Source organism: Schistocerca nitens, chromosome 6, assembly GCF_023898315.1.
Source record: "Schistocerca nitens isolate TAMUIC-IGC-003100 chromosome 6, iqSchNite1.1, whole genome shotgun sequence".
In the NCBI taxonomy this organism is placed as follows: Eukaryota; Metazoa; Arthropoda; class Insecta; order Orthoptera; family Acrididae; genus Schistocerca; species Schistocerca nitens.
Window position 1 is genome coordinate 136,847,043 of NC_064619.1, and position 24,405 is coordinate 136,871,447.

General features: G+C 44.8%; 1 protein-coding gene across 2 annotated transcripts in view; it reads left to right on the forward strand.

Moving 5' to 3' along the window:
- LOC126263704 (xaa-Pro dipeptidase) overlaps positions 1-24,405 on the forward strand; it is a 926,801-nt gene that overhangs the window by 384,577 nt on the left and 517,819 nt on the right. The gene's annotated exons all lie outside the window — the stretch shown is intronic.

The following is a 24,405-nucleotide window of genomic DNA, read 5'->3' on the forward strand; positions in this document are numbered from 1 at the left end:
ACGAGGAATAAATTTACATTGTATAGCCTAACTGGGAACAGTCGCAACATGGAAGATCGGTTTGTGTGTGAAGAAGTCGCAGTGGCCATTATTCTCACACACATCGTCTGTGTCCCCTCTTGAGCTATTATGACAGCTCTCCAATCGTCGTTTTACCAATATGTGTGCGAAGAGATAGCTGTTAGGTAATGGGGGGGGGGGGGGACTTCCCGAACGTAGTGCTGAAGTATCTTTCCACGGATAGAGTCATATTCTTCAAGTTAAATGAAACTGAATGAGGCACAAGTAAACAGCGGGTTGGGTTTTTCTATCCACTGAGGTGCACAAAGGAAACTTTGCTTGAATGATTTAGTTTTATTTTATTAATTCAGTTGTTGGTGGCTCAGTGTATAAATGCTGGACTGAAAATAAACGCGTGTGCATTTCGATCCTCATTTAAACCCAGAAATTTTTCTCACGCTTGTCGTTTCCTGAAACCAGAAAGGGAGCTAACTGAAGGTTTTGAGATGTGATGCTGCAGAGGACTGCTGACAATTAACTGGACCGGTAAGAAAAGAGGAGGTTCTCCACCAAATCGTCGAAGAATGAAAAGTGTGGAAAACACTAACTAGAAGAAGGGACAGTGTATACGACACGTGTTCAGGCATCGGGAAGTAACCTACTTTATATCCAAGGGCTCTATAGAGGGGAAGGAATTGTAGGAGAAGACCGTAATGTATGACGCAAGCAATTGAGAACATTGGATAGAAGTGCAAATCTGAGATGAAGAGATTCGAACACGAAAGGAAATCTTGGTGGGTCGCATCAAACCAGGCAGAAGGCTGACGACGAAAAAAAATATGGACTTTTCCCACGTCTGACAATGATTCCATATGCGATAAATGCCATATTGCACCGTCGTTTGGGGCCCACGTGAAACTGCACCCCCGCCTCCCCCAGCAGACAAGTTACGGCAGTTCCAGTGTCGGAGGCAGGCAAAGTCACCTCCAACAGGGCCATTCCTGGCAAAGCAATGAGTTGTCAAACCAGACTTCGCGTAATTTTATTAGTAATTGTTTTGTCTTTATTTATTATTACTGCTTTACGAAGAAAAATACATTGATAGTTGAAACAAATTTCCTTGCTGAAAATTTGACCTTATCTATAAAAATCGTCCTACTCCAGATTTCGCTGGGATTGCCTGAGGTTTATTTTTTAAATAAATTAGTAATATCAGTGTAACAAACCTTACGAATAAGCGGTAGCTGCGGTATTAGTAGCACTTGTATGTCGTCCTAAATAAATTACCTGAAACGTAATAAAGCTTATTGCTATTAGAAAGGTTTACAAAACAAAGCACGTAAATCAGTTTTATGAGTAAGATGTTGTTTGTGAAGCAGATTTCTCTGCTGTAATGAAATAGTTTGAATAATTTCAAACCATAAAAGCTACGGAGAATGCAAATTATATTCTTCTTTATCTGTCTCCGAAAATTTGTGATATAAAACAGACGTGACTGATTTTTCTCAAAAAGAGAGGCAGCATAAAGCGAAATCTGAATGAAAAAATATATAATTACTTTTCTCCTGTGTATGAATTATTACTAAAATTAAAATTAATGTCTAGGCTAGCCTGCTTAGTTCCTAAAATCTGTTTAGTACCTGAGAGTACTTATTGAAATTTGCCGTCGCTTGCCTGATGGTTTAGTAGAAACGCGTTCCAAAATCGACACATTTGATAGTCATAATGAATAATGCTTATCGGAAATTTGCATTTTGTTTTGTCATCATTAGTTCAGCAGCTGTGTCATGGCTACGATTCAACTTATTTTCCGGTTGAAGTTATCTTGAGGAGACGTTAGGAGCATCCGTTTCTGCTGCGTCACTCGAAGTTGCTGTGTCATCGTTTGTCAGCTACACCTGTGTGCTGCGTTCAGAAGGTATTTAACTCCCGTCGGTTTTTCCCTAGGAGAAATGATATTACGGATACATTCGAATATTATTGTTTGTTTCAACACAAAATCCGCACACGTTACGTTTAGCGTTCAGCTGACCCTAGAGTCTGAGAAAATACTTCTTTTCCATATTCATATCGACAGCAATAGCGTCTCCTCGACGATTATCCAGACTAGCCCCCTTTACCATTTTCTTGGTGCGATCGAATATTCACTTGAAGTAATTGAAGAAAACCTACGAAAATTGAAATCAGGACTGCGAGACTGTTATTTCAGCTCGTTCGTGAGAACATTGGGGAAGAAATCTTAAAGTGCCGTTACTTAGTGTTGGGGAATGTGTGTCTTAGTGTTGCGGAATATGTGTCGCTGTACCAAAACCGTGTTCCGGACCGGGACTCAAACTTAGAACTTGCCTTTCGCAGGCAGTGACCCTAAGAGTGAACTATCCAGGCGCGTATCCCGACCGCCCTCACAGCTCCGCTTCTGTCAGCAGCCCTGTCCTAGCTTTCCAAACTTCACTTTTGCTGTATGCTTTGCTAGTCTAACACTCCTGGAAGGAAGGATAGTTGGGAAATTCCAGCACGGAAATAATTAGAATCAGCTACCTCCGTGAGAACGTGACATGAGACGTGTTTCAAAAGCTTAGTGTATTAGAGGATTTGCTGCTAAAGCAAGAGTCCTGTTTTAGAATCCCGATCCATCGGCGTGTATCTAAGAACATTTACGCTCTGCTGCAGAATGAAACAGCTACAACAGTTTGCCAAACACGCCGATCAATGTTGTAATTGATAGAACAGACTCTGTGAAAATTGGGAACCAGATTGCGACTCACGAAAAAATGGTTCAAATGGCTCTGAGCACTATGGGACTCAACTGCTTAGATCATTAGTCCCCTAGAACTTAGAACTAGTTAAACCTAACTAACCTAATGACAACATACACATCCATGCCCGAGGCAGGATTCGAACCTGCGATCGTAGCGGTCTCGCGGTTCCGGACTGCAGCGCCCAGAAACGCATGGGCGACTCACGAGAAAGGTGCTGAATACGTCACCAGTGTGGTCGAAAAATTCTAACCCACACCGGCTTCTCATTAAGTGCCAATTACTTGAATCACTAGAATGCTAGCCCTGCAGTATTGTACAGGGCTATTACAAATGATTGAAGCGATTTCATAAATTCACTGTAGCTCCATTCATTGACATATGGTCACGACACACTACAGATACGTAGAAAAACTCATAGAGTTTTGTTCGGCTGAGGCCGCACATCAGGTTTCTGCCGCCAGAGCGCTCGAGAGCGCAGTGAAACAAAATGGCGACAGGAGCCGAGAAAGCGTATGTCGTGCTTGAAATGCACTCACATCAGTCAGTCATAACAGCGCAACGACACTTCAGGACGAAGTTCAACAAAGATCCACCAACTGCTAACTCCATTCGGCGATGGTATGCGCAGTTTAAAGCTTCTGGATGCCTCTGTAAGGGGAAATCAACGGGTCGGCCTGCAGTGAGCGAAGAAACGGTTGAACGCGTGCGGGCAAGTTTCACGCGTAGTCCGCGGAAGTCGACGAATAAAGCAAGCAGGGAGCTAAACGTACCACAGCCGACGGTTTGGAAAATCTTACGGAAAAGGCTACAGCAGAAGCCTTACCGTTTACAATTGCTACAAGCCCTGACACCCGATGACAAAGTCAAACACTTTGAATTTTCGGCGCGGTTGCAACAGCTCATGGAAGAGGATGCGTTCAGTGCGAAACTTGTTTTCAGTGATGAAGCAACATTTTTTCTTAATTGTGAAGTGAACAGACACAATGTGCGAATCTGGGCGGTAGAGAATCCTCACGCATTCGTGCAGCAAATTCGCAATTCACCAAAAGTTAGCCGGCCGGTGTGGCCGTGCGGTTAAAGGCGCTTCAGTCTGGAACCGCGTGACCGCTACGGTCGCAGGTTCGAATCCTGCCTCGGGCATGGATGTGTGTGATGTCCTTAGGTTAGTTAGGTTTAACTAGTTCTAAGTTCTAGGGGACTAATGACCTCAGAAGTTGAGTCCCATAGTGCTCAGAGCCATTTGAACCATTTTTAATAACCCTGTATATATGAGTACTACCCATGAACAGTATAATGGGGCATTGTATACACTAATTATCAAATCACTTTACCAGTGGTGGGATTTCATGTGTTATTGTTACGCAATTTTTGTTAACAATACAATGAACAGAATCACTATACCAATGGTGGGACTTCATTTGTTATTGTTAACCAATTTTTGTTAACAATACAATGAACAGTGAAATAAGTTTTTGCCTGATAATTTCACACGCGAGTTTTGTTTTTTTATCGCTCTTCTGGGTACAAACCCAACAGCGACCTGGTCTAACATTATTGTCTTGTGGGGTGGTTTATAGAGGTGTACCTAGAGATTATTTTCTCAAAATATCACTTTATCATCGACTATCGCATCCTGTTGAACATGATCACCACCACTGCACTCATTATCATCAATTTCATTGCAGCCATAGTCTTGTCACGCTTCAGCGTCACTTTAGCTTTCACAGTAAATATCCTGAGAATCTCCTTTCATAACAGTTTTTCCGACCACTTTCACCAAATGTGATTGATAGAATAATAGACCTGTATAATGTATAATTATTCGGGCTATTATAATATTATTATTATTATTATTATTATTATTGGAACACTTACACAGTACTAGTTATGAAAAAATTCATAAAGATGAGATGTGGAAAGAAATGCCAAGGACTACACTAACACTATACCGGGGTACGCCGTACACCAACAGTGCTGCTAGTGGAAAACGCAACTACTTCAGACAAGTTTACACCTGGTACTGAAAAGGTCTCTACCAGCCCAAAGATCAGCTGAAATCTCAAATAACAAAATGCTGCTGTCTCTTAGAATTATTTAAGCCATTGTACTCCAGGGTTAAAATGTTCAGCAGTTCATGATTGCCGAGTCGCTGCTTAAATTAGTTTCTCCTCGTCGCATTAAATGAATCAGGCAAAATCTAATCTACGTGAAGTGCGTGGCAGAAGATGCTTATGATTGTACCCGGTATTAACGTTTCCTCCCGTTCCATTCACGGATGGGGCTGAAAAGTGATTGCTCGTTCTCCTGCGTGCGAACTTTGCCTAATTTTATCTGAACAATCTCTAGGGTGTAGATATGTGGGGGGTCTGCCCTGAATGAAACTGTGTATAATTTTCCAAGCGAGATGTTACGGCACGTTTCATCCTGCGTCTGTCAGAATTCGTATTATAAATATTACGCAACAAATTACCCTACTCACTCTTATTGCAGCTCGGCTATCAAGGGAAAGTTCCGAAAAGCCAAATCTGAGTGGTTGTCATCGTTTTGTTTTTATTTTGCAATCTTGCCATTAGGCGAAAGGAAATTTCTGCTCAGTACACGTATACGCCCTCGTTGACTTGTTGTTTTATCTTTCAAACGATGCTCGTATTGTTTGGATACGAAGCGTGTGTTTGTTTACCTATTTGAATAGGGCCGGAAGTGATAGGCGTGTCGAATAATAGCGCCGAACCTTCCGGAACCAGCCGTGGTCGCTAAGATGGCGGCAAGGGAGAGCGCTTTGTTTGTCTGGCAGTGGGCGGCCGTCAGTGGGGGGGAGGTCGTTACGGCGGCACGCAGAGGCGGCCTAGCCGCGCCGCGCGTTGTTTGCCTGGTCCGGCCAGCCTCGGCTGAGTCAGCGCTCCACCTCTCGCCGCCGCTGCCTTCAGGCACGCCCTCTTCCCACCGGCGGAATCTGCAGCCGTGGGAAGACGACTTGCGGTGGCGGCTCGCTTACCTTCTCCACCACCACCTAGAGAGTCTCTAGGTGGCGGTGCCTCTTCCCTGCAGCCAGCCGTAGGTACTGACGCGCCGTATGCTGCTTACCAGCAGCAGCCGCCGCCACCTGACGCTGATGAGATATCTTGCTCAGGAATCTGACATACGTGACGACGTAGAGGGTGTAAAGGCTCTGTTCAAAAGGAAGCCGCTGTCCGTGTTGAAATGGCGTAACTCCATTGCTTATTGGTCTGAGTGGCTTATTTGTCCGGGTGAAGCACCTTCCGCACGCGAACTTAGTAACATATTTTCCGGAAGATGTCTTATTGTTAGTCTTCGTACGGGACCAGTATTAAAAAACAAAACACAGATATAATCTACTTGATTCAATTACACCTATGTAAGCCAACCATGTCTTGAAAATTGCTGAGGCACAGTAAAAGAAATGTGCTACTAACAGGTACGTGCCAATGTGATATTCGGGCTCTGCATTTCCTAATGAAAATTTAGGGCGACGGAGATAGTACCATTGTTCAAAATGGCGGTTTTTATGAAAGTCAGGTTTAATTCGCCTATCGGTTTTGATCACCTCTCTTTTGAGACGTTAATACAGTTTGGTGTGCAGATTTAAGAAAAGCACAAGAGACACGCCTTTGCTTGATGCTAACACTGAAAAGATCGCGCCTCGAAGGACGTCTGTTGTGTTTATACTTATATCGTAAATCTCTCTCAGTAAAAATGGATTTTGTGTGTGTGTGTGTGTGTGTGTGTGTATGTGTGTGTGTGTGTGTGTGTGTGTGTGTGCATTGTCAATCAGACTTTATACACATCTCACAAACTTCAAATAAATGATGTAGGCGCCTCTGTGAGGATGGGTGGGGGTCAACACTGGGTGACATGTTAAAATCATCGAAAACGACGGATCTGAATGTGAAAGTCACGATCGTAAGTGTCGCGGACATGGCTAGTAACAGTCTCAACGACATTAAAGTAAAACAGAATGAATACAACTCTGTATGACCAGGAACTTTTCAAATGTGGTTTCCACAGAAGACTGCTGAATATAAGGTTGGTAAGTCGGATAGCTAAGGAAGAGGTACCGAATCAAATTTCAGAGATAATGACAAAACGTTGTTTCAAAGAATAAATAGGTTGAAACAACGTGTTCTAGGCACCAAGGTGTCATCAATTTGGTAATAGGAAGAAGTGTGTGTGTGTGTGTGTGTGTGTGTGTGTGTGTGCGGAGTAGGGGGTACGGCTGAAAATTGCAGACGAACACCACCAAGATTTGACTTCAGTACGTCGCAGTGGTTCCTAAAAGATGAAGAGGCTGGAACAGGGTAGACTATTGTGGAGAGCCGCATCAACCAGTGACAACAACAACACCACACGCAAACAGTGAGAAACAAATAGGACACTTTGATACTTATGCAGTAAACTAAACATTCAATTTATTTTACAGCTACATGTTTGGCGTTCTGTTTTCGTGACTATCTACTTAAAATATAAATAAAAGCTTCAACCGCAAAATGATTATAAAAAGACAACGTAACTAGTCACTAAACGTCGGGTTTTTCCATTAATATGTGTATAAATATAATGCAGTACTCTCGAGAAAAGTACACTACAAACATGCACAACACTGCACATTTTCCGACATCGTTAGTTTCCTGTGAGCAGTGTATTTTAGCTAAGCGCCAGATCTACAATCTAATGATGTAGCAAAGCCTTTGAAACGCGTCGTAAATAAAAATAAAACTTGAAGTTTAATGAACTGTTACGTTATATTTTTAATGTATAATTCAAGAAAGTATTTTCCCGCGCCTTTATGTTCCGAGAAATGATTTATGCCCCTATACGTATTTACGTTTAGGCACACCCGAATTTGAGTGACAAAAACGAAGGAAATGCTAAAAGCGTTAAACGTTTTGGGAAGCGTGATGCATTGTTGCGCTGACGTAGCATTCTGTGTCTTGTCCACAAGAGACAGCACTACAGTGTTTTTTAAATATCTTTCCGCCGAGCGTTTAATTGCTTGAGGCTGTAGTGTCTCCGCGCTTGACCCACAGTTCCCAGGTATCACTGGTCATTGGCTTTCCGGGAACCCCCGTAACCGGGGCATGTGACATACTAAGCAACGGTACCCAACATCCGTGTCGCTGGTTGCAATTACCCGCCGGAGCGAAGCAGTCACGCTCACTTGTAGAGCGCCTAAGTTACGGAGTCCGATTGGAGCGCTCTGTACGGCACGCATCCATGTCCTTTACGTACACTGCGTCTAGACTTACGGAATAACGTCCGTAACTTAGTTCCACGTCGGCTTCATTTTGTTTTTCTTCGTATTAGTCGGCTGTTTCCAGTATTCATCGAGGTGGTGACAAAAGTACCTGTACCACTGGAAATGTGTTCTTTGTTGATGTTCGAATTACAGTTAATGAATAGAAGATTTCATTTGTTGTTATTATCACCACGCCCCCAATGTTGCAGGGTAGGAGCAGAAAATGAGGAGAGATTTGGCTGCTTATGCGTATTTGAACTTTTTCTCCTTCATTGCTTCGTACTTCAGAGCGAAGTACCAGTAACTGCTAAAGACTTCTCTCTTTCGTATTTATGGTACATGAGGGCAAGTCAGCAATGCTATATACGTAGGCAGTCCGAAGTTTTACTCACGTGTCTCGATGTACTTCACCGTAGGAGGTGGCTCAGGAGCGCCGTTCAGGTTCTCGTCGAGCTATGCAGATTTAGGGTTTCCGTAGTTTCTCTGTAGCGATGTAGTCGAATGTGTGGCTGGTGCCTTTAAACAGGACGTGGCCAAGTACCATGCGAAGAATCTATGATCCATCTGAGTTTGTACTTTGTTGCGTCGAGGGGGCGCTAAAACCGTAACCTTCCTACTTTCCTTTCAGTGTAGTTTGTACATCCATTGGTTTAGGAGGAAAATGTTTGCATGATACAGCCTGTATTTTTGATACTCTTTTATTTGCGTGTAAACAAGAAGCGCGTAATTGACTTGCATCTCTACCAGTTTTTGTCCAGAGATCTATTAGCAATTATCTCTATTTCTCTGTTTACAAGTGTTAGTATTTTCACACTACTGACCATATACACTCCTGGAAATGGAAAAAAGAACACATTGACACCGGTGTGTCAGACCCACCATACTTGCTCCGGACACTGCGAGAGGGCTGTACAAGCAATGATCACACGCACGGCACAGCGGACACACCAGGAACCGCGGTGTTGGCCGTCGAATGGCGCTAGCTGCGCAGCATTTGTGCACCGCCGCCGTCAGTGTCAGCCAGTTTGCCGTGGCATACGGAGCTCCATCGCAGTCTTTAACACTGGTAGCATGCCGCGACAGCGTGGACGTGAACCGTATGTGCAGTTGACGGACTTTGAGCGAGGGCGTATAGTGGGCATGCGGGAGGCCGGGTGGACGTACCGCCGAATTGCTCAACACGTGGGGCGTGAGGTCTCCACAGTACATCGATGTTGTCGCCAGTGGTCGGCGGAAGGTGCACGTGCCCGTTGACCTGGGACCGGACCGCAGCGACGCACGGATGCACGCCAAGACCGTAGGATCCTACGCAGTGCCGTAGGGGACCGCACCGCCACTTCCCAGCAAATTAGGGACACTGTTGCTCCTGGGGTATCGGCGAGGACCATTCGCAACCGTCTCCATGAAGCTGGGCTACGGTCCCGCACACCGTTAGGCCGTCTTCCACTCACGCCCCAACATCGTGCAGCCCGCCTCCAGTGGTGTCGCGACAGGCGTGAATGGAGGGACGAATGGAGACGTGTCGTCTTCAGCGATGAGAGTCGCTTCTGCCTTGGTGCCAATGATGGTCGTACGCGTGTTTGGCGCCGTGCAGGTGAGCGCCACAATCAGGACTGCATATGACCGAGGCACACAGGGCCAACACCCGGCATCATGGTGTGGGGAGCGATCTCCTACACTGGCCGTACACCACTGGTGATCGTCGAGGGGACACTGAATAGTGCACGGTACATCCAAACCGTCATCGAACCCATCGTTCTACCATTCCTAGACCGGCAAGGGAACTTGCTGTTCCAACAGGACAATGCACGTCCGCATGTATCCCGTGCCACCCAACGTGCTCTAGAAGGTGTAAGTCAACTACCCTGGCCAGCAAGATCTCCGGATCTGTCCCCCATTGAGCATGTTTGGGACTGGATGAAGCGTCGTCTCACGCGGTCTGCACGTCCAGCACGAACGCTGGTCCAACTGAGGCGCCAGGTGGAAATGGCATGGCAAGCCGTTCCACAGGACTACATCCAGCATCTCTACGATCGTCTCCATGGGAGAATAGCAGCCTGCATTGCTGCGAAAGGTGGATATACACTGTACTAGTGCCGACATTGTGCATGCTCTGTTGCCTGTGTCTATGTGCCTGTGGTTCTGTCAGTGTGATCATGTGATGTATCTGACCCCAGGAATGTGTCAATAAAGTTTCCCCTTCCTGGGACAATGAATTCACGGTGTTCTTATTTCAATTTCCAGGAGTGTAGTTAGACTGAGAGGCACAGAAAATAACACGGTGCATTACTTTCCTGGAGGGTTGCATCCAGCAACTTGTAGATGAGTTTCAATTTTTATTTTAGTGAATAATTATTATAATAAGTGAGAAATGCTGTAAAAGTGTGAGATTTTTCAGAATGAATATTTCACTCTTCAGCAGAAGGTGCTCTTTTTATTGAATGATTTCTTGAAGCTTTCAGCTGCCATTTTCTTTATTTCTTGTACGATTGTACCATTTCGGCCTTAGGCCATTTTCAAGTATTTTATGGATGATTCTTTTGGTAACATATTATGTCATATACTCGTTGCTCCTATGACATCATGTTATGCTCATAAATTAGTTCGAGGTGTTCACGCTGTTTCAGGACATAATCTGTTACCAAAAAATCATGCATAAGATACTTGAAAATGGCTTAAGGCCGAAATTGTACAACTGTACAGGAAGTAAAGAAAATGGCAGGTGAAGGCTTCAAGAAATCATTCAAAAAATTCATCGCAGCTGCTGACCCTATCGCACTGAAAATTATAGAAGGTGCTCTCTTCTGAAACTTCCTAAAGTTAGGCAAGTAGGGTAGAGGTACTGGCAGAAATGGAGCCGTGAGAGCGGGTAATAGTGATTGTATAGCTCCGACGGTAACAGCATTGCCCGTGGAAGTCCTGCTCCAGCACGCACTTTAATGTACCAGGAAGTTTAATTAACGACATTTATTTTTAAAAGCAGAACTCTGTGAGAGTCATATTTGTGAAGCAGAGCTAGATAATCTTCTGGTATGTTTACGCGGTTTTCCTTTTCAATAAAAACTGAAATGCGAGAGTGAGATTATTTCATAGCAATGCGTGAAACGTAGTCTTGTGTCATACGGTAAGTACTATCATCAGTTCTGCGGGAATACGCCCAGCCACGCAAACTGGTCTGTATGCTGGTGTTCATGTGCGAGAACGGCTATAATGCTTATAAAAGGGAAACAGAAGCGCTTTATCTGTACGAGACGCCAGCACGGGTCCGTGGGATCGGATTTCGCGCGGGCTCGTCCGGTTTCGCAACGCTGCGCAGATTCTGCGCAGGCAACCTTGGAGAGGCAGCGCCTTGCCTCCACGTGTCACGTACGTGAGCGCCCGGTGGGTCGTCCTTGCCTATGTCGCCCTCCCCTCCCCCCCCAAACAGTCAATACCGGCCACCGAACACAGCCTGAAAGGCTTCAGCTGTAGCACAAGGCTGATGCGTGAACTATATAGTCGCCTCGCCTCCTCCCGTTGCTCTTTGTACCTTAAATAAATAAATAAATAAAAACAAGCAGCGTGCTTTGTTACCAGTACCACAGAATTGTTGCTACTCAAAATCTTCTCATTTTGTTTCTGTACCATGTAACAAGGAGATTTGTTCTCTAGCGTATAGTTTTGTGCGCATACTGCGTTAATTTTAAAGTTACACTGACGATGATGATGTTTGGTGTTTGGTTTGTTGGGTGCTCAACTACGCGGTCATCAGCGCCCGCACAAAGTCCAAGTTTTCTCACAGTCCAGTCATGCCACTGTCACGAATGATGATGACACGTACATCCAGTCGCCGGGCAGAGAAAATTCTCAACCCGGCCGGGAATCGAACCCGGGCCCCCGTGATCCAGAGACAGCAACGCTAGCCACTTTTTTGTTGTTGATCTCGTTTTGTTCGTTCTAGTTTGTTCTATATGTTCGGGGCGGACGTCCTATGACGTCCGTTTTAAGTTCTTCGTTGATCCATTCACTCTTTTTTTTTTTTATTGCAGAGGGCAGCTAACCCTCTGACCGAGCACGCATACACTAGACCACGAGCTGCGGAAAATGTTGCACTGAAAAATGGTCCATTTAGCTGTTATGCAGACGTGTGTGGAACATTGAAAATATAGAGTTACATACTATTATTTTTTGTTAATTCGTAGCTGCATGTCTACAGTCATAGTACACATCGAAATACCCGCGCCGCAGTACTGTAGTATATCGCTAGAAGAGGCAAAACAAAACAGATTTCGCCGTCCGTCTCCGCTTGATCAATGGGCTGCACCGCTTTGTTGTCGCTTCTCAAAGCTGCGTGTTACGGTAACTGTGGCGGGGCGATTTCAATGTGTGCCAGAAATGCAGAGATAATATGTGCAAACAAAGAGTTAATTACGTCCGTAATTTATTTCTTTTTTCAGCTGATAATTACTAAACCACGCACACGTTCCTCCTCACACTCTTGGATCGCTATATCCTTTACTCGGTCATGAGCAAGTAAATTAGAAATGACTGTCGTGTTGGGGGAGAGCGAACGGGATATTGGACGGACCTTGTGCTGGCCGCCGGCGTTACGGTCGTGTTCGAGACACCGTAAATCAGCGTGTTTAATCGCAGCCAGATCGTAGGTACCCGGCGTACGAGGCATTCAGAGTGCTGCTGTGTCAAGGACGTGCCGTGGTGGAAACTGCCGCTGCCAGTCAGCAGCCGTGTCCGTGGCAAAAGCCGCTACCTGCTGTTGCCAATACTAACAGCGAATAGACGCACCACTGTGCTGCGAATCTAGAATCAGGCAAAGATCCAGTTTCCTGTTCTCATGCTCGTAGTGTGGGGGTGGCACAGTATCTCACTCTGTGTGGCCCCGCCCCCCTTCCTTCCAAATACAACTTGTAATCACCAGTTGTACAGTGCTCCAGATGCATAGGATTTTAATAGACTGAAGAGCCAAAGAAACTGGTACACCTGCCTAATATCATGCATTTCCCCCGCGAGGACGCAGAAGTGCCGCAACACGACGTGCCATGGACTCGACTAATGTCTGAAGTAGTGCTGGAGGGAATAGACACCATGAATCCTGCAGGGCTGTCATTAAATCCGTAAGAGTACGACGGGGTGGAGATATCTTCTGAACAGCACGTTGCAAGGCATCCCAGATGTGCTCAACAGTGTTCATGTCTGGGGAGTTTGGTGGCCAGCGGAAGTGTTTAAACTCAGAAGAGTGTTCCTGGAGCCAGTCTGTCGCAATTCTGGGCGTGTAGGGTGTCACATCGTCCTACTGGAAATGCCCAAGTCCGTCGGAATGCACAATGCACCTGAATGGACGCAGATGATCAGGCAGGATACTTACGTGCGTGTCACTTGCAGAGTGGTATCTACACATATCAGGGGTCCCATGTCACTCCAACTGCACACGCCCAACTTTACAGAGCCTCGACCAGCTTGAACAGTCCCCTGTTGACATGCAGGGTCCATGAATTCACGAGGCTGTCTCCATACTCGTGCACGTCCATCCACTCGATACAATTTGAAACGAGACTCGTCTGACAAGGCAGCATGTTTCCAGTCATCAACTGTCGAATGTCGGTGGTGACGGGCCCAGGCGAGGCGTGAGGCTTTGTGTCGTGCAGTCATCAAGGCTACACGACTGGACCTTCGGCTCCGAAAGCCCATATCGATGATGTTTCGTTGAATAGTTCGCAGGCTGTCACTTGTTGATGGTGCAGCATTGAAAAAAATGGTTCAAATGGCTCTGAGCACTATGGGACTTGGCTTCTGAGACCATCAGTCCCCTAGAACTTAGAACTACTTAAACCTAACTAACCTAAGGACATCACACACATCTATACCTGAGGCAGGATTCGAACTGAAGCGCCTAGAACCGCTCGCCCACAGAGGCCGGCGCAGCAATGAAATGTGTAGCAGTTTGCGGAAGCGTTGCACTTCTCACACGTTGAAGATCCTCTTCAGTCGTGTTTGGTCTCGTTCTTGAAGGATCTTCTTTCGGCCGCAGCGATGTCGGAGATTTGATGTTCTACCGGATTCCCGATATTCACGGTACACTCGTCAAATGGTCGTATGGGAAAATCCCCACTTCATCGATGTCTCGAGGGTGCTGTGTCCCATCGCTCGTGCGCCGACTATAACACCACGTTCAAACTCACTTAAGTCTTGATAACCTGCCATTGTAGCAGCCGTAAGCAATCTAACAAATGCACCAGACTCTTCTTGTCTTATACGGTTGTTGTCGACCGCAGCGCCGTATTCTGCCTGTTTACAGATCTCTGTATTTGAATACGCATGCCTATACCAGTTTGAATGGCGTTTCTGTGTAATAACAGTAAAACACACTAAATATTTCGATGTAATAATAATTTTACTTGTACCGTTGCTCAGTACAACGCCGTATCATAGATTCCAAGAAAATATAATTTAGACAAATTATTTACAAAGCATTCTTTTGAAAATTTGAGAAGGACATGTGTCATGTAATAGATTTAAGAACAAGCAACACGCAAGCTGCAACCTCTCACAACTATGTTTCAATATTTTCGCCATTTCACTGTACAAACTTCGTTATTGTGTATTACTATCATCATTTTCATTATTAAGTACAACAATGTTCGCTATAATTAGACTTTGTTGAGTGAAGTCATGATCAAAAACTATTGAACTGGGTGTCCCAGAGTGTAGGTAAGTACAAAAACACCGAAATGTGTGGCAGGCAGGCAGTAAACATGTTTTCCAGCCATAGAACAACTGAACCACAGAATGAGCATCAGTATAGTTGTTACATATACAGAGAACCCCACTGCATTCTGTGGCTCGGTTGTTCTATGGCTGCAAAACATGTTTACTGCTGGGACTTTCAACGTTTCTTGACGATGACTTCACTGCCGGCCGATGTGGCCGAGCAGTTCTAGGCGCTTCAGTCCGGAACCGCGCTGCTGCTACGGTCGCAGGTTCGAATCCTGCCTCGGGCATGGATGTGTGTGATGTCCTTAGGTTAGTTAGGTTTAAGTATTTCTAAGTCTAGGGGACTGATGACCTCAGATGTTAAGTCCCATAGTGCTTAGAGCCATTTGATGACTTCACTTAACTAGCTTGAGTCCGAAATCGTTTCAGTAATATAAAATAAAGGACTTTGTACAAATGTCGGAAATATCATTCAAACATTATTACATGAGTGTTGCACAAAAGTATGAAAAGATTATATCACAACTTTGACAACATCGTAGTATATACACCGTATAAAATCGAAGTGTGAGCACTTCATTATCATTTCACTTAGCACTACGACTGTAAAATCAGCTCTCCGAACAAGCAACAAGCAAGCTACAGGTGTGCTATTTCTTTCCGCCTACGTACGAGAAAGTCACGTTTTTCCTCTAGCGGGTTTTGTTTCTCATTCTGTAGTGCTTTTCTCAAATTCCTGAAGTTTGCCAGTTCTACTGGTGAATTCACGAACTTTCTTGGGTCTGTTGTTGGTATCAGTTACTGTTACGGCCGCATTTACCTGGCTGCATGTTTTCTGCAGTTCAAACATTGGTTGTAATATTGTAAAATTCCTTGCCATTTTTGAATCTTTGGTTATATGCTAATTTTTTGTAATGTTGTATGATACGTATGATACTTTGTACTAGAAATAGGACTCAGCATTTATAGATGTAACAAAAATTTCCTTTGAAAAATACTATTATTATCAAGTAAAGCAACAGCTACATAGAAAAACTTTTTTCAGAGTATGAGCTCCCCTAATAATTTACTTAATTAAATTTAGATTCACTGTCAGGTTAGGTTATGTTAGGTTAGGTAGGGTAGGTTACGTTAGGTTAGGTTTAAGTGTCAGATATCTGGGAACTTATACATGTAAAAATGTAAACGCCTTTAGTAAAATTTTGTTTAGGGAGGAGGTGGCGTGGTTCGTGACTGCTATCACAACCTCCCCCTTTCCTAGACTGTTTATTGGTGGTAAACGTCAGCACACGCCATAGGAAGGATAGAAGGACGTCGAAACGCGCACGAGGGGATGCTACCCTCTTGGTAACAGGGCGCTGCTTAGGGAGGCGATGCAGGTGTTTTCATATGGGGAATGTTTGCAAAGTATGAAAAGAGTCTCCTGGCAGTTAGTATCTCATTTGCGATCGATAATGCAAATCAACTAGTCAATTAAGTGCATTCGTTTGTTCGTCTACAGTACTCCATAGGCAACACGAACTTCAACAATTCAGTGCACAGCCTCTTCGATCCCGAATTGTCAGAATAGTGTGAGGGACGCTCCTACAAAGTTATCTGATCTCAGTCCTAATGACAACATTACGGACGCTATGGAAGGAGAACCAGATACGACCAATCTCAGTCAGCTGTTTACCGCAGTTGAGCAGTTATTCCTCGGGATGGTTCATTAACATTTTCGGTGACGTTCGAAGTTCATACCACGTCCCGTCGCCGGAGTCATCAGGGCGAAACTGCGTGCTTGACGCTCAAGGAAGGTGTTCCAAATCATTAGTTCCGAGTGAGGATGATGCATGCAGTATTCGTCCAGCGAATTACAGGACTTTTAGCAAGTCGTAATAGACTCGACAATTCAGGATAGCTCAATTTCTGTCCTCTTCGGTCTCTGCATCCAGTAAAGAAGTTTTATATGACGTAGAATGCTAGTCGGTGCGACAGTGACAGGGGAATACCATGCGAGGTCAACCGTAGAAAAACAGGTGCACCGCATCTGAGGAACGTTGTGCAGCCGTTGTGGCTTCCACTGGCCGACGTTTATCTCCTAGAACGATTCACAAATGCAGTCACGAATTTGAGATGCATTACGGGTAACTCATCCTCCCAAAATATGCCTTTAACAGGGAAATAACCCTCCAGCGATACTAGCGATACTCTTGAACGATGGGTTCGTTTTTTTTTTTTTTTCTCCACAATGATTATCGTACTAATTGTCATTATCATAGTCTTCAAGGTGCACGAAATTCACTTGAGACAAATTTTGACTGCTTGGAGATTTTGCGGTCCAGTCGTTGTTTTGTCGTGTTCGGTCTTTCGAAAGGGATAATGCCCGCCATACAAAACGTACATTTGGTTTCAATACCTGTGGTAACAAAACAACCTAAGAATGAATCAGTTTATAATTTCTCTCGACTGGAATCGATTCGACTACTTATTGTATTCTGTTATTAGACTCCGTGACAATTTTATCCTAACTTCAAAATTCGTACAAGAGTTCTGCTTGAGTCTAGTAGACTTAGATATAAATGCAGCTCATGCACAGCTTTCTTTAACAGCACGTTGCCTTTGTGGCCGTGTATTTGTGTAATTTTGGTAGTCGAGTTCGTGGTTTCAGCATAACTTAGCCTTCCTCTTGTATTTAGCGTCTGTTTCATAAAATATCGTTGCCTCAGAAAATGTTACTTGATATCATCATTTGCTGATTCAGTTACAAGTAAATCTTGTGCGCTAAAATTGAGTGCTCACTCAGACAGACGTTTGTTTCATGATTTACAGAGGATAGTACAAAATGCAGCACCATTTCTAGAGACTCAACTGTGCGTAAAACAGGTGGAAGGCTTTGATTTACTGGTAGTTTGCTCAGAAAGTGCATTTTGTCTGTTTTAAAGAGGAATTACAATATTGCTGAAGTATGTGAGATTCATAAATCACGTTGGACTATCAGGAAACCTCGAGCATATACAAAGAATGGCAGTGCGAAAGGTCATTTGGTTGTGTAACTGTTTAACTGGTCAGAGTGTGGAACAGGACTGCGGAAACTTCTGTATTTGTAGACGTCCGAAAACGACGCCTAATATTTCGCAACAACCGTTTTAGAAATCCCCAAAAAAGGGTTTCCAGTTAGGAATTACATTGAGGTGACAAAATCCATGGGATACCTCCTAATATCGTGTCGGAGCCCTTTTTACCCTGCGTAGTGCAACATCTCCACGCGGCATAGACTCAACAAGTCGTTGGAAGTCCCCTGCAGAAATATTGAGTCATTTTGCGTCTATAGCCGTCCATAATTGCGAAAGTATTGCCGGTGCAGGATTTTGCACACGAAAATGTTAGATGGAATTCATGTCAGGTGATATGGGTGGCCAAACCATTAGCTCGAAGTATCAGACTGATCTCCAAACCAGTCGCGGACAATTGTGGCCCGGTGACATGGTGCATTGTCATCCATAAAAATTTCATCGTTGTTTCGGAACATGACGACCTCGAATGGCTGCAAACGGTCACCAAGTAGCCGAAAATCCAGAGGACCCATTTCATTCCATTTAAACACAGCCCACACCAAAATGGAATCTACCATGAGCTTGCACAATCCCTTGTTCACAACTTGGCTATGTGGCTTCGTGGGGTCTGCGCTATATTCGAAATCTGACATCAGCTGTTACCGACTGAAACAGGGACTCATCTGACCAGGCCAACGTTTTCCAGTCGTGTATGGTCCAACCGATATGCTCACGAGTCCAGGACAGGCGCTGCAGGCGTCGATCGGTCTGCTGTCATAATCCCATTAACGCCGAATTGCACCGCACTGCCCGAACGGATACGTTCATCGTAGTTCCCACGTTGATTTCTAAGGTTATTTCACGCTGTGTTGCTTGTCTCTTAGCACTGACACGTCTACGCAACCCCCTATGCTGTCAGTCGTTAAGTGACTGCCGTCGGTCACTGCGTTGTCCCTTGTGAAAGTTAGTGCCTTAAATGTGGTATTCGTGGCACGCTCTTGACACCGTGGATTGCGGAATATTGAATTTCCTAAAGATTTCCGAAATGGAATGTACCGTGCGTCTAGCTCCAACTAACATTCCGCCTTGAAAGTCTGTTACTTCCCGTCGTGCGGCGTTAATCACGTCGAAAACCTTTTCACACTTATCACCTAAATACAAGTGACAGCTCCGCCAATGTATTGCCTTTTTATAACTCGTGTACGCGATGATACTGCCATATGTATATGTGCATATCGCTATCCCATGGCTTTTGACACCTCAGTGTAGCACTCATTGGTGTTTCAGACTGTCTAACTTTGCTGCAATAATAATAATTTTAAATTGTTCTTCCCTTCCCTCTGTCGGAAATCTACATCAGTACTCGCCTAGTCACCTTTGTATTTTTCCTTCGTCGTTGAGCCTCCTTTCCATTTGTGGCGCAGGGTACTTTGGGTACTACCATCTTTTCTCCCGTGTTCGATTCGCGACTGATGCGTAGGAAAACGGCTGTTGATAATCCTCCGTATGAGCTCTAATGCGTCTGACATTCCCGTCATGTTCACTTCACGAGATATATGTGAGAGAAAATGATATGTTGCGAGATATGTCTTGGAAAGTTTGTCCTCGGAAGAGAAAATATGCTAATGAGTGGGAGGCATCTAAGCATGTAAGTAATCACGCTACTTCCCAGAATGGAACTGGAGGAAACCTTAGTATTTGCTACTATTCACTGAGTACCATCTGCTGCCTTTGGCTTCCGGTGCAGTAGGGAACTTCGTCGTGTTACCTGCCTGTTAGTAGTGTGCTTTCTGCGAACCATTTTGCACCTGCACGATTTTGAGGTTTGCAACAGCTTCCCCGCAGCTGCTGGAGCTTCCTTTAGGATACGACCATGCAAGAGCTCGTTAGAAGTTGTGCCTGAAACTCGGATAATTATCAAAGCGTTGCCGCCCGCTGCCCACCAAGGCTGACGTCGTTAACGCGGGACCTGCTCTTCTCTACAGTGCTATTTGCGGCCCGCGCTGCGAAACCGGCCCATTGTTTTGGTGACAGCTGCTGCCTCGGCAGAATTGACACGTAAGAACTCCGTTTCAGCAGCGCTGAACTGATTTCTGGTAAAGCTATTCTTTAGACTTCATTTCTTCAAGAGGGCGAAATTAGTTTGGGAATCTGCCAACTTCCATGTTGCTTACGTTATCGAATATTTTTTTATTGTCCTGAGACCGTATTGAAGCACACATTGCAGTACTGCCGCGTTGTTACGTGGGGTGTGAAGAAAAAAATTACGGTGTTGGTAAATAGGAAAAAATGTAATACTAACCATTTTAGTGTTTAACGTCCCGTCTACGACAATCTCACTAGAAAGAATTCGCACTTTCGGATCGGACGAGGACAGGAAAGGAAGTTGGCCTTCTCCTTCTGAAATGAATTTTTCCAGCATTTGCATTAAATGATTTAGGAAAACTATTGCAAAGCTAACCACTTATTGTCAGGCGGGAAGTCGAATCCATCTCCGCCCGATCGGGAATACAGCTTGTTAACCACTCAATCTGTGTTTGAGAGATGCAGACGATTATTTGACGATTTGAACAGAACGGAGTTCGTCTTCCATTGTGAATTCATAACACATTGACAGCTACAGACTGCCAAGGGTTTAGCCTGTCTCTGTCGTTTCTTTTAATTATACATTCCAGATCATACCACTTAGCATCTTTTCAGGACTTGTGACCAATTCGTTCTACGTCACCTGTAATGATGTTATTTACAGGCTAAGGGACCTTACCTGATGAAGTAAGTAACGTTAAAAGACAGAAAAGATTATAAATTGTTCTTAGCCCCAACCGGACCGAGGAGAGTGATCAGTGAGAAGGCACTGTTCGAGTTCGGGAGGACGGCGGTTCAAATCCCCGTCCGGCCATCTAGATTTAAGTTTTCCTTGGTTTTCCTAAATCACTTGAGGCAAATACTGGCACGCTTCCTCTGAAAGGGTACGATCGACTTATTTATTTATTTAACCTTCCCCAGCACGAGCTTGTACTCCGTCTCTATTGACCTCACCGCCGATAGTACTTTAAGCCTTAATCTTTCTCGCTGAAATTAACCGTGGCAGCGCTTTGTAGCTAACGCCGTGAACACATCGTGTTTCTGGTTATGTTATAGCGGTTTACTGCACAGTGAACAAGTCTAGTTCTGTATTTTGAATAAGGTTGGTGTGACACGTAGGCCAGTGTGAACTAAAAACAGCAAACGTCTTTTTTAACTCATAAACTTATTTTTCTTCCTCTTTTTCTTGTTCCTTTGTCCTGCATCACTGCAGGGTCGCGTCGTTGTTATTCATGTGAAAGTGAGTGAAGTTTCCGAAATGTTAACGAATCGTGTAACTGAGGCGGAACCATTTACCAGCCCGGCATTCACCTAGAGGGATATGGGAAACCGCCTAAAAACCACACCCAGACTGGCTGATACGCCGATCCTCATTGTTAATGCGCTGGGTGAAGTCGGTTGGGATCCGCCGTATTTCCCCGTCCAGAAATCGGCGCTTTAACACGCATGTATGTACGGGCGGGTGAACTTCAAACTTACTGTTCTTCAACTAATATCACCGGCAATTAAAGGCAATTATCTTCCACGTAGGCTTCCATGACTTCGTCGAGCGTATAATACGGTAGGGTTCGCCTCTGTATGTGAGTGGTTAGCGCGGCCGATTACCAACACGGAGGACCCAGGTTCGATTCCCGGTGCTGCCAAGGATTTTCCTTTCTTGGGAGAATTACAACGGGATGCACTCGGCATCGTAATAACAGTTGAGGAGCTACTTGACCTAAGAGTAGCGGCTCCATGCCACGAAAACTGACAACGGCCGGGGGAACAGTGTGCTGACTCCACGCCTGTCCATACCCCATCCGATGACGCCATTGGCAGAGAATGACACGGTGGTCGATCGGTCCCGATGAGCGCGCCAGGGCGTATACCTATAATGCGCTAAAAAATTAATTATTCCATCCTGAATTGAGCTTTAGGCTACGTGTATTCCAGTAACTAGCGCACTTGTATTGCTGGAGTTCCCAATGTCGTAGAAACTTGGGAGAGTCCGTCTGGAGTCTGGAACTGCACAAAATAAAAACAGCTTGAAGCATTAACATGCTCGGTGCGTCGTTCTTCGCGTTGGAGCTGGTTTACTAGAAATCAATCACAAATTGCTTTTGGCATAGCGGCGACATGTAAAAGGCGCCCCAAAAGTTTAGCATGAAACTCATGCATACGGTAGTACCTTGCATTTGATATAGGGAGGTCAATGTTTTAAGCGATACAAAGTCTTCAACGAGCAATTAGTACGTGCTTGTAAAATGCTTATATTTCATGTGTAACCACTGCCTGCTGCATTTCCATTGACAAACAATATACAATCATTTGCGATGTGTCCACTGTGGAATTGCCATTGTTTACAGCACATGGTAGGTAGTCGAAGATTGAGCATTACCACGAACATAACTAACGTGCAGTCGTACGTTTAAGATGTGGTGCAGTTGGACGTGGTGCAAGAAAGCCGAACGAACGTATAGAGAAAATATTCGCACCAGGCGTCACCGTAATTAGAAGAAATTTATCATCATGGACAGAAACAAATGGGAAAGTGGGCCTCGACAAAAAACAGGATGCACAGTAGACATTGAGATGGTAGTGTTGGAGCCTGTGGAAGATTATTAATAAGCAGCTTCAATATACGTGTGAAGTATATACTTCGAACAATATGAAGAATGCAGTGGATTCACAGTGCAGATGGAACGGGAATTACACCCCTACAAGGGACAACATGTGCATACTATTGCAGCAAACGACTTCGAAGCCAGCGTTCGGTTCTGTCAAAGGGTTTGTTGTAGTGGGTGTATTGCGACTGCTCGTCGTCGCTTTAAAGTGTTGTTATTAGATTACGTTGTAGCTGTCAGTTGTTGATGTCAGTAAAACACTAAACATTCCTTTCCGTGATGACTAGTGCCGTATCACAAGGTACCAACATTAGGATCCTCTACCACCTGGACAGTTTTGACCCCGAATATTTGGGAAACACACACACACACACACAGAGATAAACTGGGTAAGAGAGAAAGACACACCCACATTGTTTTTTTCTCAAATTCTCTCCGTTAACATGCACCTACTAACAGAAGTGTAATATGTTTTTCGATTGTCATATGATTTTACGGATTCATAATGGTTTCACGGGGCACTCAGACAGTGCGGCATATCTTCTTAATAAATTTTGTCAAATATATTTCTTTTTTATAGTTTTTGTTTCCGATACAGATTTCGCAGCGAAAACTCATCAGAGTTTCATATGAATCTTGAAACCGCTGGTGATGCTCATTAGGACATTCAGAGCTAGTAGCTACGACATTACGACAGCGATTGCTCGCTCGCTGTCGGGTAGTAGCAGGAAAGGCCCGCAAGAATGAGACGTACAGAAGTCCCGCAGAAAACTGTGGTGGCAGTTAATGGAGAGGATAATAATAATGGTGAACGAATGTCAGCAGGACCAGTCTGTAGCAAGAGTTGGAGGAAGAAGGTGCGTTGTCCACCTGTAGTCTCTGGAGACGATCGCTGCTGCATCGGTAACTGTCTTGAAATGGCCTTTAGAAAAAGTTAACTGTAACACCCTTCACATTTCGAATCACTTTCATTTAAGTATATGCTGATAAAAATTAATCATTTTTGAGTGTTGCGTGCCTTATCAAAATTTTGCAAAACCTATCGCTTACTGTTGCTAATAACTGCTGACAAAAATGTAAAGCGCCCAGAAGGGGACGTGGAGTCGAAACGAAACTTAATGCGTTCGGACGGTATGTGATGTTATTGTAGTGATTACAAAATCGAGTAAAATTACAAAGACTTGGCAGCATGATAGCACTTACTAGTATGACGTTGCACCCACTCTGGCCTGGATGCATCCACTGATCTGGCTGGGAAGGGTGTCACGAAGAAGCCGTAGTATCTTCTCCCGAGGCAACAGGCCCACTACTGTTGTAATTCACCCTTGACATCCTGAGTATCGGCACTGGGACAGAGTTGACATCCGGGCTGGTCCCACAGGGGTTTTTTCGGGGTCAGATGTAGGGGTTTTAGTAGCCACAGGACTATCTCAACATCTCAAAGACATTTCATACAGACATGTTCCACGGCACCACGATGCTGTCGCATGGTAGGTAATACCTGAGGATGCAGGATGACCGGGGATGGAACCTCTCCCGCAGTCACCACCGTACCGACGACAATGGTCATACGGGGTAATGCAGAACCATAATTCTTCGCTGAACATTACGCGATGCCGTTCACCTGCAGTGTATGCTAACCGGTTACAGCACCACTCCAAACGCAGCCCGTTTGAGTCACGGTGTTAACGGCGGCCCATGCATGGGACGTTTGTTCCCAAGTCCGGCTGCTGGTAGTCTGCAACTAATGGTGCAGGATGACGCAGAATACTGCAAGGAGAGTATTACCAGTTCTCAGATGGCAGGTGCATATGTGGAGTGCTCCGTGCACAATATGCGATTCTCCCTCGTGGTGGTCGGACGTGGTCACCCATAACCTTGACGACGATTATACATGCTTTCACGTTCAGATGCTCTCCAACATTGGGGAATTGTCAGATCCAAATGCTTTACAAATCTGG